The sequence below is a fragment of the Oncorhynchus nerka genome, unplaced genomic scaffold (genome assembly GCF_034236695.1).
Source record: "Oncorhynchus nerka isolate Pitt River unplaced genomic scaffold, Oner_Uvic_2.0 unplaced_scaffold_1430, whole genome shotgun sequence".
Classification (NCBI taxonomy): domain Eukaryota; kingdom Metazoa; phylum Chordata; class Actinopteri; order Salmoniformes; family Salmonidae; genus Oncorhynchus; species Oncorhynchus nerka.
In genome coordinates this window covers 61,390-74,027 of record NW_027039890.1, presented here as the reverse complement: position 1 = coordinate 74,027, position 12,638 = coordinate 61,390, and the positions used below count along the sequence as shown (strand labels likewise).

Sequence of the window (12,638 nt, the reverse complement as noted above, 5' to 3'; positions counted from 1 at the left end):
CAGACGCTCTGATCCAGTAGTGAGTATTTTAGCAGACGCTCTGATCCAGTAGTGAGTCATTTAGCAGGCCCTCTGATCCAGTAGTGAGTCATTTAGCACACTCTCTGATCCAGTAATGAGTCATTTAGCAGACGCTCTGATCCAGTAATGAGTCATTTAGCAGACGCTCTGATCCAGTAGTGAGTCATTTAGTAGACTCTCTGATCCAGTAGTGGGGGACCTGATCCTAGATCATAATGAATAAGATTACATGGAGAGGGGGGACCTGATCCTAGATCATAATGAATCAGATTACATGGAGAGGGGGACCTGATCCTAGATCATAATGAATCAGATTACATGGAGAGGGGGGACCTGATCCTAGATCATAATGAATCAGATTACATGGAGAGGGGGGACCTGATCCTAGATCATAATGAATCAGACTAGATGGAGAGGGGGACCTGATCCTAGATCATAATGAATCAGATTACATGGAGAGGGGGGACCTGATCCTAGATCATAATGAATCAGATTACATGGAGAGGGGACCTGATCCTAGATCATAATGAATCAGATTACATGGAGAGGAGGACCTGATCCTAGATCATAATGAATCAGATTACATGGAGAGGGGGACCTGATCCTAGATCATAATGAATCAGATTACATGGAGAGGGGGGACCTGATCCTAGATCATAATGAATCAGATTACATGGAGAGGGAGACCTGATCCTAGATCATAATGAATCAGATTACATGGAGAGGGGGGACCTGATCCTAGATCATAATTAATCAGATTAAATGGAGAGGGGGGACCTGATCCTAGATCATAATTAATCAGATTACATGGAGAGGGGGACCTGATCCTAGATCATAATGAATCAGATTAGATGGAGAGGTGGACCTGATCCTAGATCATAATGAATCAGATTAGATGGACAGGAGGAGCTGATCCTAGATCATAATGAATCAGATTACATGGAGAGGGGGGACCTGATCCTAGATCATAATGAATCAGATTACATGGAGAGGGAGACCTGATCCTAGATCATAATGAATCAGATTACATGGAGAGGGGGGACCTGATCCTAGATCATAATTAATCAGATTACATGGAGAGGGGGGACCTGATCCTACATCATAATGAATCAGATTACATGGAGAGGGGGACCTGATCCTAGATCACAATGAATCAGATTACATGGAGAGGGGGAGACCTGATCCTAGATCATAATGAATCAGATTAGATGGAGAGGGGGAGCTGATCCTAGATAGTAATGAATCAGATTAGATGGAGAGGTGGACCTGATCCTAGATCATAATGAATCAGATTAGATGGACAGGAGGAGCTGATCCTAGAGCAACGCTCCTCTTCTGGGACACTGCCTTTATGAAACAGAACACATAGTTGTAAAGTCTAGTTACAGCAGGTGTTTACTGCCATCTAGTGGAAGATACCAATACAGATACCAATACAACACGGCTGAGCTGAAACTGAAAGTAAAGTTGTTCTTTTGTTCAGGATCCATTTTGAGACGACAGAGCAGAAAAGACTATATGGAGATTATTGAAAAATAAAGTAAGTATTTCTGAACAATAATCTATTCTAATGGACAGAATAAGATAATTAATACCTGGAATGAGATATTACTATTTAGTAGAACTGCTACTTGAGCTGAGTTGCTGACAGACAGCAGATTTCAAAGTGTAAACTAATCAGTAGGCCGACATGTTATCAGTAAAACGTCTGGTAAAGATGGTGGAAGAGCTTTTCAATTATATGATTTTATGTTTATCTCAGGGTTTCTGAATCCTTTTGTTCTTACCAGCACTTACACTCCTGATTCAACTAATCATCACATATTTTAAAATAATTTAATATTCGAGGCAAACAAATGAACATTCTCAAATGAAAACCCTTTGGGTTTGTAGGACTGCTTACAATTATTAAAGTCCTACAGTAACTCACATCTTGGAGAAAAAACACAGCTAAACTTGGTTTCGAGTAAATTAATGTTTATCAAAAATAATGTAAGAGAGATGTCTTGAAGAAACGCGTCTGGGTTTTAGAACTCAGTGTCTCAGTGCCCTGCGCGACAGTGGGAGTATCGTTTTGCATGGCCCGGTGCTACAGCTGAGTGGACATATAATTTATGGACCAATGGAATGGTCTAAAATGCTTAAACTCTGCTCCCCGGGGAGCCGGGCAATGCACAACTAATTCCCCAGTGACCGTTACTTTATTTCCTGATATGAAATGGAAAGTAATTTTGTAGCTGACGCAGTTCCAGAATGTCTGTTGAAACTGTGTCTCATATGGAACGTTAGAACAGTGGTGGAAACAGAACTCAGTTCCAGAATGTCTGTTGAAACTGTGTCTCATATGGAACGTTAGAACAGTGGTGGAAACAGAACTCAGTTCCAGAATGTCTGTTGAAACTGTGTCTCATATGGAACGTTAGAACAGTGGTGGAAACAGAACTCAGTTCCAGAATGTCTGTTGAAACTGTGTCTCACATGGAACGTTAGAACAGTGGTGGAAACAGAACTCAGTTCCAGAATGTCTGTTGAAACTGTGTCTCATATGGAACGTTAGAACAGTGGTGGAAACAGAACTCAGTTCCAGAATGTCTGTTGAAACTGTGTCTCATATGGAACGTTAGAACAGTGGTGGAAACAGAACTCAGTTCTCAAACTGGAGTAAAAGTAAAGATTCCTTAATAGAAAATGACTCAAGTAAAAGTGAAAGTCACCCAGTAAAATACTACTTCAGGAAAAGTCTAGAAGTATTTGGTTTTAAATATAATTAAATATCAAAAGTAAAAGTAAAGTTGTAATAATTGAAAACTCCTTATATTAAGAAAACCAGACTGCACAATGTTCTTGTTATTTTAATTTATGGATAGCCAGGGTCACACTCCAACACTCAGACACCATTTAAAAACAAAGCATTTGTGTTTAGTGAGTCCTCCAGATCAGAGGCATTAGGGATGACCAGCGATGTTCTGTTGATAATTGTGCAAATTGGACAATTTTCTGTCCTGCTAAGCATTCAAAATGTAATGAGTACCTTTGGCTGTCAGGGAAAATATACGGAGTAAAAAGTACATCATTCTATTTATGAATGTAGTGAAGTGAAAGTAAAAGTTGTTCAAAAATATAAATAGTAAAGTAAAGGACAGATACCCACAAAAACTACTGAAGTAGTACTTTAAAGTATTTTACTGAAGTACTTTACACCACTGCATTAGAAGACAGATAAATGTGTTGATTTGAAGGAAATTCTATTCTACTGTATCTTAGTCTATGCATTACTCATCTCATATGTATATACTGTAATCTATTCTACTGTATCTTAGTCTATGCATTACTCATCTCATATGTATATACTGTAATCTATTCTACTGTATCTTAGTCTATTCATTACTAATCTCATATGTATATACTGTATTCTATACTATTCTACTGTATCTTAGTCTATGCATTACTCATCTCATATGTATATACTCTATTCTATTCTACTGTATCTTAGTCTATGCATTACTCATCTCATATGTATATACTGTATACTATTCTACTGTATCTTAGTCTATGTATTACTCATCTCATATGTATATACTCTATTCTATTCTACTGTATCTTAGTCTATGTATTACTCATATCATATGTATATACTGTATTCTATACTATTCTACTGTATTTTAGTCTATGCCGCTCTGACATTGTGACCAATAACATTTGATTTGATTTAGATTAGGTGATATACACTACATGACCAAAAGTATGTGGACACTTGCTAGTCGAACATCTCATTCCAAAATCATAGGCATTCCTATGGAGTTGGTCCCCCTTTGCTGCTATAACAGCCTCCACTCTTCTGGGAAGACTTTCCACTAGATGTTGGAACATTGCTGCGGGGACTTGCTTCCGTTCAGCCACAAGAGCATTAGGGAGGTCGGGCACTGATGTTGGGTGATTGGGCCTGGCTCGCAGTCGGCATTCCAATTCATCCCAAAGGTGTTCAATGGAGTTGAGGTCAGGGCTCTGTGCAGGCCAGTCAAGTTCTTCCACACCGATCTCGACAAGCCATTACTGTATGGACCTCGCTTTGTGCACGGGATATTGTCATGCTGAAACTGGAAAGGGCCTTCCCCAAACTGCCCAAGACTATTTTTCCTCCGCCACCAAACTTTACAGTTGGCACAATGCATTCGGACAGGAAGCGTTTTCCTGGCATCCACCAAACCCAGATTCCACTGCTCCAGAGTCCAATGGCAGCGAGCTCTACACCACTCAAGCCGATGCTTGGCATTGCGCAAGGTGATCTTGTGTGCGGCTGCTTGGCCATGGAAATCCATTTCATGAAGCTCCCGATGAACAGTTATTTTGCTGACATTGCAGTTTGGAACTCGGTAGTGAGTGTTGCAACCGAGGACAGATCATTTTATGTGCTTCCACACTTGGCGAGCCAGTCCTCTGAGCTTGAGTGGCCTACCACTTCACTGTTGAGCCGTTGTTGCTCGAGACGTTTCCACTTCACAATAATAGCACTTACAGTTGACCGGGGCAGCTCTAGCAGGGCAGATATTTGACAAACTGACATGTTGGAAAGGTGGCATCCTATGACGGTGCCACGTTGAAAGGCACTGAGATCTTCAGTTAGGTCATTCTACTGCCAATGTTTGTTTATGGAAATTGCATGGCTGGCTGTCCGACTTTATACACCTGTCAGCAACTGGTGTGGCTGAAATAGAATCCACTAATTTGAAGGGGTGTCCACATATGTTTGCATATACAGTGTAGATTCTCTGTCCTGCTACTGGTAGGACTATAACATTATGTGAACTGATCTGAACAGGTTTAGGCTGGTCATCGATGACATGTATGCTATATCTGAGGTATAGACTTTCATCTGCATATCACTAACAAACTGCTAGTATACATTATAACCTAGTCTACTTTACATAATATAAAATCTACATATCACTAACAACCCCACTACTATACATTATAACCTAGTCTACTTTACATAATATAAAAACATATCACTAACAACCCCACTACTATACATTATAACCTAGTCTACTTTACATAATATAACATCTACATATCACTAACTAACCCCACTACTATACATTATAACCTAGTCTACTTTACATAATATAAAATCTACATATCACTAACAACCCCACTACTATACATTATAACCTAGTCTACTTTACATAATATAAAATCTACATATCACTAACAACCCCACTACTATACATTATAACTAGTCTCTTTACATAATATATCTACATATCACTAACCCCACTACTATACATTATAGTCTACTTTACATAATATAACATCTACATATCACTAACAACCCCACTACTATACATTATAAACCTAGTCTACTTTACATAATATAACATCTACATATCACTAACAACCCACTACTATACATTATAACCTAGTCTACTTTACATAATATAACATCTACATATCACTAACAACCCCACTACTATACATTATAACCTAGTCTACTTTTACATAATATAACATCTACATATATCACTACTATACATTATAAAGTCTACTTTACATAATATAACATCTACATATCACTAACAACCCCACTACTATACATTATAACCTAGTCTACTTTACATAATATAACATCTACATATCACTAACAACCCCACTACTATACATTATAACCTAGTCTACTTTACATAATATAACATCTACATATCACTAACAACCCCACTACTATACATTATAACCTAGTCTACTTTACATAATATAACATCTACATATCACTAACAACCCCACTACTATACATTATAACCTAGTCTACTTTACATAATATAACATCTACATATCACTAACAACCCCACTACTATACATTATAACCTAGTCTACTTTACATAATATAACATCTACATATCACTAACAACCCCACTACTATACATTATAACCTAGCCTACATTATAACATAATATCACTAACAAAACTATACATTATAACCTAGTCACTTTACATAATATAACATCTACATATCACTAACAACCCACTACTATACATTATTGCATAATAAAACCATATTCTGAATGGATCAATCAAATCAAATACATATCACTTTATTTATAACCTAGTCTACTTTACATAATATAACCTCACTAACAACCCCACTACTATACATCAGCTCATATCTCATTATAAAGTGCATAATATAACATCTACATATCACTAACAACCCCACTACTATACATTATAACCAGAAACCCAGCCTAAAACCTCAAACAGCAAGCAATGCAGGTGTAGAAGCACGGTGGCTAGGAAAAACTCCTTAGAAAGGCCAAAACCTAGGAAGAAACCTCAAGGAACCAGGCTATGTGGGGTGGCCAGTCCTCTTCTGGCTGTGCCGGGTGGAGATTATAACAGAACATGGCCAAGATGTTCAAATGTTCATAAATGACCAGCATGGTCGAATAATAATAAGGCAGAACAGTTGAAACTGGAGCAGCAGCACAGTCAGGTGGACTGGGGACAGCAAGGAGCCATCACGTCAGGTAGTCCTGGGGCATGGTCCTAGGGCTCAGGTCCTCCGAGAGAGAGAAAGAAAGAGAGAATTAGAGAGAGCATATGTGGGGTGGCCAGTCCTCTTCTGGCTGTGCCGGGTGGAGATTATAACAGAACATGGCCAAGATGTTCAAATGTTCATAAATGACCAGTATGGTTGAATAATAACAAGGCAGAACAGTTGAAACTGAAATCAATGATTTCCCCCCTCAGATCAATAATGTCCGTTTTAGCCCTTCTGTCTATATTCTCAGATACGTTTAGAAAAGATCAGATTGAAAGACAATAAATAGCCACTTTTGATTAATACAAATAAGTGTGAGACATGGCCTTGTGTTGAGGCACTGTCTAGAACTACCTTAACAAACAGTGACTTATTATTATTATTGACAGTTACCATGGAGATGAAATATCACAACTACATGGTCATGTGATGCATTAAATCACCTGGCTGTTTCTATGTCTGTTAGTAAATGTTTTATTTTTCAAAGAGATAATGAATACATGAGAACAATAATTAGTTGTCACTGTGTTAATCACAACCAACATGTTGGATCTCTGTTTAGGGGTCAGTGCTCTAAAATGAGTCTCTCTGGGAAGAGAGAGGAGGGGGGCCCTGCCTCTAAAATGAGTCTCTCTGGGGAGAGAGAGGAGGGGGGCCCTGCCTCTAAAATGAGTCTCTCTGGGGAGAGAGAGGAGGGGGGCCCTGCCTCTAAAATGAGTCTCTCTGGGGAGAGAGAGGAGGGGGGCCCTGCCTCTAAAATTCATCTCTCTGAGGGACATGACACCAAAGATAAGAGGTAAGATGATAATTTTATGAATAATTTATAAAGTTTATTTCCAAAATAAATAGCTATCTTAAGATGAATGCACTTACTGTAAATCACTCTGGATAAGAGCATCTGCTAAATCAGGGTTCTCAATCCGGGGTCTGTGGAGGTACTGCAGGGGTTCTCAATCCGGGGTCTGTGGAGGTACTGCAGGGGTTCTCAATCCGGGGTCTGTGGAGGTACTGCAGGGTTCTCAATCCGGGGTCTGTGGAGGTACTGCAGGGGTTCTCAATCCGGGGGTCTGGGGAGGTACTGCAGGGGTTCTCAATCCGGGGTCTGTGGAGGTACTGCAGGGGTTCTCAATCCGGGGTCTGGGGAGGTACTGCAGGGGTTCTCAATCCGGGGTCTGTGGAGGTACTGCAGGGGTTCCACGGCACCCTGTTTCGTTGCAATGTCAGACATTTGATAGGATTTTTACATGACACAACCACTCTTCTCTTAATTATTGACTAATATAATGGAATGCATATTTTAACCAATTGTGATGGTTGTTACCAGCAGAATATTGACAATATAATTGTTACATCAGCACTCTCTTCACACCCGTTTAACAACTCTAAATATCTTTGGCATAGTAGGCATCAAGTCCCTTCCAATAATGTTGCCTACAACGTTTCATACAATGTTCATTTTCATCGAACACATATTACACCCTAGACGCCTTCAACTGCCCAATTTATATCCATCCCCAATTTAGGAGTATTTTTTAACAATATGATGTTGCGCTCCAAAGGGAGAACTTGAAATAACATGATGTAGATAATTAAATCATCAAAAGAAAAACGTGTTTAGAAAACAAGGTTCCTTATAAAAAGGCTTCTATCACTTCCTTAAAATATGAAATCAATAAAAGTTATATATATTTTGGGGTTCACCGGATTCATCATCGAGACGAGGGACAGACGAACGACCTGCTAACTAACCAAGCTAGTCGGTACAGCTCGGTAAGCTAGCTAGCTACTTTACCAGCAGCATCCTAGTTATCCTAGCTAGTCGGTACAGCTCGGTAAGCTAGCTAGCTACCAGCAGCATCTATCCAGCAGCATCCTAGTTATCCTAGTTATCCTAGCTAGTCGGTACAGCTCGGTAAGCTAGCTAGCTACTCTACCAGCAGCATCCTAGTTATCCTAGCTAGTCGGTACAGCTCGGTAAGCTAGCTAGCTACTCTACCAGCAGCATCCTAGTTATCCTAGCTAGTCGGTACAGCTCGGTAAGCTAGTTAGCTACTCTACCAGCAGCATCCTAGTTATCCTAGCTACCACTACATCATCACTAGCTCCCAGCAGCATTGTTTCCTAGCTAGTCGTGTTTAAACCCTAAGCTGTGTCCAAGGACCAGAACTTTTGAATATTATTTTCAGCGCCTCAATACTCACCATTGAACATCCGGGTAAATAATCACTAGTCAGAACCTCAACCTCAGTATACATTCATTATAAAAATCATCTTAATATCTGATCCTTGTGAGTAAACAACCTCGGAGTGCGTCTTCCAGCCCTCTAATAAATGACATCATTCAACCCTCCCGGTTAGTAAATTTACCTCAACATGTTTCTTCCCCGGAGAAGGCAGAGTAACGACACCATTTAGCGGGGCTGAAGACTGACTACAACGCTCGCGTTCTAAATTAAACAAAAAAAAGTTATTAAAAATGAACATTTCTAAAAATGGAAGTCAGTTCTATTTTGAAACTCTTCTTATGTTTCCCCATCTGAGCTCAGAGTAGATGAGAGATGTAATGTTTGTCTCTGTTGTGTTGAAGCCCAATCAAGCAGGAGAGACCAGCCTCCCTGTTCCCAGCTGTGTGTCCATGAAGAGTGACTGGTCTATGGATAAACCTATAAACTTTAGAAAGGGAGACTTTTCTACTGAACAAAGGTAAGAAGAACTCATGGGTCATGGTCAGTGAGATAAATAACACTGTCTCTAGTCATTTCTCCTCCCATTTTCCCATTTATTGTTGTTGTTTTCATAATCCATAGGCTAATCATTTTGTCCATTTTTCATAGTCCTAAAACAATATTAAACAAACACAACATTTCCTCCCTGTGTGTGCGTGTGTGCGTGTGCATGTGTGTGTGTGTGTGTGTGTGTGCACTCCCTGGATGAGGAGATGTAATCTCATGTTTTGTCCACAGAAACCAACAGGAGAGATCAGAGTCAGAGATTCTCAGTGGTCTGTCTTCCCAGAGTCATCAAACAGACCTGGCCTCCATATTCAGTGTATGTGGTCCTGTTATGTACATTTGTTTTTGTTTACCTCAAGTAAAGTTGATCTGTCAATCATTCATTAATGTGTTGATGAGAAAGCATTTATTCTCTTGCTTAACTTATTTACTTTATTTATTTCAGTTGCTTGAAGAGAAAATTATGACATTTGTGAAGAACGAGCTGAAGATGTTCAAGAGGATTCTTAGTCCAGAACTCCCAGAAGGCTTTGAGAGTCAGAAGCAGGATAAGGAAGTGGTGGATGCTGAAGATGAGAAGCAGGAGAGCAGTGCCAGAGAGGGGGCTCTGAAGATCACACTGCACATCCTGAGGAAAATGAACCAGAAGGAGCTTGCTGACACACTGGAGAAATGTAAGATCTGTCTGCCTCATGTTGAATGCTGTTTTATAACATTTAAAAGCTGTAGCTAAAGTACAGCTAAAGTAGCTGTGTAACTCAATGATATTGTAGCAGCCTTAACACAACACCTAGTGACCTCATCAAGTAGCAGCAGGGATGTGTTGTGGTGATTCATTTAGAGAGAGAGAACATTAATAATACCATCAATAATACCAATAATAATATAATCAGTCACACCAGTCTGTAATGCATTATGAAAACATTTACACATTTATACAGTCAGTTAAGAGAATAAATTATTATAATTTAAACTTTATAACAGTCCTACAATACTGTAGACATTAAAACAGACATAATATTAATATCCTCTGTGTTATTTCTAGATTCAGATGAGCTGCTGTGATTTGCCAACGTGAACTCAAATCTAATCTAAAGAAGAAGTTTCAATGTGTATTTGAGGGGATCGCTAAACAAGGAAACCCAACACTTCTCAATAAGATCTACACAGAGCTCTACATCACAGAGGGTGGAACAGGAGAGGTCAATAATGAACATGAGCTGAGACAGATTGAGACAACAACCAGGAAACAAGCAAGACCAGAGACTGCAATCAAATGTAACGACATCTTCAAACCCTTAACTGGACAAGACAAACTTATCAGAACTGTGCTGACAAAGGGAGTCGCTGGCATTGGAAAAACAGTCTCTGTGCAGAAGTTCATTCTGGACTGGGCTGAAGGAAAAGCAAATCAGGATGTCCAATTTGTATTTTCATTCCCTTTTCGGGAGCTGAATTTGATGAAAGGGGACAAACACACTTTCATTGAACTTCTTAATCACTTCTCAATGGAAACCAAACAATCAAGAATCTCCATCTACAACAAGTACAAAGTTCTGTTCATCTTTGATGGTCTGGATGAGTGCCGACTGCCCCTAGACTTCCAGAAGAACAAGATCTGTTGGGACGTCACAGAGTCAACCTCAGTGGATGTTCTGCTGACAAATCTCATCAAGGGAAATCTGCTTCCCTCTGCTCTCCTCTGGATAACTACCCGACCTGCAGCAGCCAATAAGATCCCCCCTGAGTGTGTTGACCAGGTGACAGAGGTACGAGGGTTCAATGACCCACAGAAGGAGGAGTACTTCAGGAAGAGATTCAGGGATGAGAACCTGGCCAGCAGAATCATCTCACACATAAAGACATCAAGGAGCCTCCACATCATGTGCCACATTCCAGTCTTCTGTTGGATTTCTGCAACAGTCCTTGAACACATGCTGAAACATAAGATAGAAGAGATGCCCAAGACTCTGACTGAGATGTACACACACCTTGTGGAGTTTCATACCAAACAGAAGAATGAAAAGTATCTTGGGAAAGAAGAGACAGGTCCACACTGGAATAAAGAGAGCATTCTGTCACTGGGAAAACTGGCTTTTCAACAGCTTGTGAATGGTAATCTGATTTTCTATGAAGAAGACCTGAAAGAGGCTGGAATTGATGTCAATGAAGCCTCAGTGTACTCAGGATTGTGCACACAGCTCTTTAAAGAGGAATGTGGGCTGTACCAGGACAAGGTGTACTGCTTTGTTCATCTGAGCATTCAGGAGTTTCTGGCTGCTGTATATGTGTTCCTCTCATTCATCAACAACAATGAGAATCTAATGGACAAACTGCAAACAACGTCCAGGAACTTTTTTCTGTGAGGATCAAACAAGGCTGAACTGTTACTGAAGTTCTACAAGAGTGCTGTGGATAAAGCCTTACAAAGTGAGACAGGAAACCTGGACCTTTTCCTCCGCTTCCTTCTGGGCCTCTCACTGGAGTCCAATCAGAAGCACTTACGAGGTCTACTGACAAAGACAAGAAGCAGCTCACAGAGCCATGAAGAAACAGTCAAGTACATCAAGGAGAAGATCAGGGAGAATCCCTCTCCAGAGAGGAGCATCAATCTGTTCCACTGTCTGAATGAACTGAATGACCATTCTCTAGTGGAGGAGATCCAAAGATACCTGAGATCAGGAAGTCTCTCAAAACCCAACCTGTCACCTGCACAGTGGTCAGCTCTGGTCTTTGTGTTGCTGACTTCAGAAAAGGAGCTGGATGTGTTTGACCTGAAGAAATACTCCAGATCAGAGGAAGGTCTTCTGAGGCTGCTGCCAGTGGTCAAAGCCTCCAGAGCTGTTCTGTGAGTAAATAAAATGACATATAAGAACTAATCATCAGGAAGAAATATTCATTATAAAATATGTATTATAATATGTATATAATATTATATTGAAAAACATATTGAATAAATGCATTGATTTTCACATTAGTATAACAATATGACCATACAATTCTAGGAAACGGAAGATGAATCTATATGTTGTTTCAGAGAATAAACCAAATGCATCTGCCATTGTCCTTCTACACTACTGGTGTTAAATTAACAGTGTGTTTGTGAAGTCATGATGATCTCTTTGTCAGGCTGTCAGGCTGTGGAGTCACAGAGGAAGGCTGTGCTTCTCTGGTCTCAGCTCTGGAGTCAAACCCCTCACACCTGAGAGAGCTGGACCTGAGTAACAATGACCTGAAGGATTCAGGAGTGAAGCTGCTCTCTGCTGGACTGGGGAATCCCCACTGTAAACTGGAGACTCTGAGGTCAGTATTCCTGTTGTTGGTCAACAAGTGATAAGCATTGGTTAGCATGT

At 40.1% G+C, this 12,638-nt stretch overlaps 1 long non-coding RNA gene across 1 annotated transcript; it reads left to right on the top strand.

The window, feature by feature from the left end:
- Window positions 1-1,468: 1,468 nt before the first annotated feature.
- Window positions 1,469-9,213, top strand: LOC135568692 (uncharacterized). Its single transcript, XR_010462711.1, has 3 exons — window positions 1,469-1,561; window positions 7,116-7,349; window positions 9,141-9,213. It is a non-coding gene; the product is annotated as an uncharacterized LOC135568692 (long non-coding RNA).
- The last annotated feature ends 3,425 nt before the right edge of the window (window positions 9,214-12,638 follow it).